Source organism: Phalangium opilio, unplaced genomic scaffold (genome assembly GCF_054372755.1).
Source record: "Phalangium opilio isolate 3A_F unplaced genomic scaffold, DU_Popi_V2 ptg000086l_1, whole genome shotgun sequence".
NCBI classification, from domain to species: Eukaryota; Metazoa; Arthropoda; class Arachnida; order Opiliones; family Phalangiidae; genus Phalangium; species Phalangium opilio.
Genome location: NW_028324191.1, coordinates 386,001 through 389,756, shown reverse-complemented (window position 1 = coordinate 389,756; position 3,756 = coordinate 386,001). Strand labels below are relative to the sequence as shown.

Sequence of the window (3,756 nt, the reverse complement as noted above, 5' to 3'; positions counted from 1 at the left end):
CATGGGAATTTTATAGAAAGTGGGGGTCAACCCCGCAGGGATATATGGAAAACTATTCATTCGATACGTTTGGGAACCATCTTAAATAAAAGAGAACAGTTCATTGTAGCGCCTTTTTTAGTTTCATTAAGATCAATTAAGTTTAAGTATTGATTTTTATCATTATAAACACATACTTCTAGTTACGTTGTTTTGGGTATTAGAGTTACGGCGTTTTGCCATTGTTAGAGCCACGCATTTTAGCCCTCATTTTTTATATTGGACTTACGGCATTTTTCTCGTGATTCACGCCGTTAGAGGGATATTAAGCAAGAAAAACATGGTGTTTGACGGTTTGAGATCTCGGTTAAAACCCAAATTTTGGATTTGGAATTAAACTGGAGGCTAATTAGGTCTGATTTTTATTATTGTCGTAACGAAAACGTAATTGAAAATTACTAGAATTATTTTTAAACTAGAAATTCACCAGCAGCCGTATTCAGCTGAAAACTCACTAATACGACCACGCCCCCCTAGTTATTAGTGGGTCACGTGATATCCGGCAATGTTAATCCAACGGCAATGATTGGAGACTTATGCTCTAGTCGCCGCCAGGCGCCGCACGAGGTGGTGCGAAGTGCGCATGCGTAGCACTCAAGATTAGCGTTGTCGGTAATGTAATTTTTTCCTAAACCCGTCACGTGTTGTGCACGTAGACGAACACTGATAACAAGGAAGATGTTATTGGTGGATTTTGTAAACCTCTCGTCAGCAACGGCAACGCCTACAGCGGGGAGGTTAAGAGCACCATACGCCGGAATATGACGAATTTGGAGGTAAAATATATGAGAAATGGTGCCGTTGGCCTCTCCGTCGTGGCAACACCTCCACAAGCGTCTGCTCTTAACATTCTCATATTAGTGAGTCGTAAGTTCGTTTAAGCGCGGTTAATCGGATTTCGGTAATAAAATAAAATTGAAACAAATTCATAATAACAACGAATGCTTTTTATTGAATTATATCCCTTTAAAGTCAACTTAAATTGTACAACTCATGTAATGACATTACTATGGGTTACCACTACAGTTTGGCGACAAAGGGCTTGCTTTGTGCAAAGGAACAAAAGCTCGAGGCAGATAAGAACTATTTTATGAACCTTGATCAGAAACGACGTATAATGAGAATAACCATATTTAATCCGCAACAACATTCTCCGGCAAGCACAGATGCGAACAAACTCGGGGAACTGATATATTAAATAGTGCAACGCCACTGAACCCTTTCACATCTTAACGTTTCAACATATAAGGACGGGTCATAGAGTGACATGGTTTGTGATGACAGCGGTTATGTTCGTAAGCCGAACTCGATGAAGTGTGGTCCGTGGCGAAACAGATACAAGTAGAAGCATTGCATGGCCAAACTGTGCAATTGCTACTCTGTCGAGAAACATTTATCAGCCAGACACAAGTACATATACACTTGTCAAAAGTATGTCCGTAAGATAAGTGTAGTTACCTTCTTTGCGTCTTCTGCTGACACCAGTTATGGAAATACGTTGAATATGTCGCTAATTGCGTTACTACAATGGGAAGCTAAAATATATTTTGTGAAGAAGGCGTGAAATATGTTAGTTTCTTGTTATTACAATGTCTAACCATAATGAGAGCGTCATACCGATTTGTCTCAGGAGTAGCAGTACACGCCATGTGTGGCACTTAGCGTCACCCGAGAAACACCACTTGGAGGTGGCCACACGTTTCCCATGGGGAGTTTTGTTGATGCAGGTCCCCTTGCCTACTGCAGTCGCTGATTGAGTCGAGGAGTTTTGATGACGCAGGTCCCTTTGCCTACTGCGGTCGCAATCGGGTCGGGGAGTTTTGATGACGCAGGTTCCTTTGCCTACTGCGGTCGCAATCGGGTCGGGGAGTTTTGATGACGCAGGTCCCGTTGCCTACTGCGGTCGCAATCGAGTCGGGGAGTTTTGATGGCAGGCCCCCTTTCCTACTGCACACCTCAATGCCTACAAAATATGGGTCAGTATCTTACAAACACATCCATGTAGATAAAGTTTCACGTTGAAACACACCTTGCTGTTAAAATGAATTATAACTGGTTTTCGCAGATGTTTATGAGGTGTTGCCGGACACGATAAAAAGCCGCTGCAGCCTGCCCATTCGCAGGGGCATCATCGTCGACCTGCATTGCGACAACTGCGTCATTCTCGACAGCACCATCTTCTACGAAAGAGGTACATATTGTTGTACTGATGAGGAGTATGCAAAGAAAGTAACAAGCAATCTCACATACCATTATCCTCAGGCAAGGGTATCTTATTCGCCAAACATATGTTGTGAAGAATGCAACAAGCTGCTATAATGCGGCACACTTTGTCCGGATGGTAGCATAATTTGCCTCCTGAGCCAGCAAGGCAACGAAACCGTGACTTGAGGCGCTCGATGACGTTTCGTCCTACATAAACAAACATACATTTCAAAGAAAAAACTATTACCGGCCACACAAGGAAATAATGCACAACCTACCACGAATATGCCGGGTGTTAAATTCCACCTCTGCCGGCGTTTGTGGGCGGTATACTGGCACCATGAGCCACGGTTGTAAGGGGTAGCCTCCATCACAAAGAAGGTAACCATGGGGCATGTCCCCTTCAACAAATGCCTCAAACAGCCTGTTATTTCGCCAGATGAATGAGTCATGAACGCTACCAGGCCACCGAGCCGCCATATTCATGATGCGCAATTCGTTGTCGCTGACCTATTGTAAACGAAACATTTTAATTAAAACGGATTTGTTATGAATAAAGCACAATGTCTCACAAGTTAATGGAGAATGTCCCCTTTCTGTTCCTGTACGCATTACTGTTTGGTGAAGGGCCTTTGATTGGAACATGCGTACAATCAATTGCTCCAATAACGTTTGGTAAGTTGCAGGTGGCCATAAAAGACGCCTATGATCGTAACAATTACAATATATAAACGTTCCTTTGGAAAGCTTCTATCTCAATAAATTCATACCTTCATAGACCTTACTGACGCCAGGGGTAAATAACGCTAGCTTCCGTAGTATAAAATACAGTGGGACCTTGAAACGTCATAGAATTTGTAACTAACGTAGTGCCATCTTTGGAACTGTATTGTAAATAATACCAGAACATTAAAAGTTTCGCCTTAAAATCTCGCGCCGCAAGGTATTCTGGGTAAAGTAGAATGGCGGGTGTCGATGTTGTGAAGTCGTCTCATAAATCAACCCGATATAATTATTATATTCAATCGCGAGTAAAAAGCGATTTAAAGAAGAAAGATAAGTCAACAATTTGCAATTTGAAGCCGGGGAAATCCTCAAAATGTGATCAAACTTGTTTTGCCGTAAGTGCGCGGTTACAGAGTCGGCCCAGTGAGCCTAGGCTTAGTGGGAACTGTGGGATCAGGATCATCGACTGTATCTGTGACTAAAGAAATTAAAACAACTAAAACTGTATTGAAGGATGCAAAAACGACATTTATTTCCATTTCATTATCGAATAAGGAATTTACCAACTTTAAAGTTGCATGTTTCTAATTCAAGTGCACCTTAATGAATAAACTTTACTCTAACCCTAATTGTCACTCAGTCGTAAGCAGACGAATACTAGCAGACAGGAGAAAATCGATATCCCAGCATGCCTTTCGAATCTTTGCTGCCACGCTATTGGTTGCAAAATATCATACTTATTTTGAATTATAGGCGGCGCGACCGAGGCGTTTTCTCTATTCTGTG

General features: G+C 42.1%; 1 long non-coding RNA gene across 1 annotated transcript; it reads right to left on the bottom strand.

Moving 5' to 3' along the window:
* Positions 1-945: 945 nt before the first annotated feature.
* On the bottom strand, positions 946-1,797 carry LOC149650506 (uncharacterized). Its single transcript, XR_016371540.1, has 3 exons — positions 1,657-1,797; positions 1,498-1,574; positions 946-1,418 (listed from the first exon to the last, which is right to left on the bottom strand). It is a non-coding gene; the product is annotated as an uncharacterized LOC149650506 (long non-coding RNA).
* Positions 1,798-3,756: the final 1,959 nt, after the last annotated feature.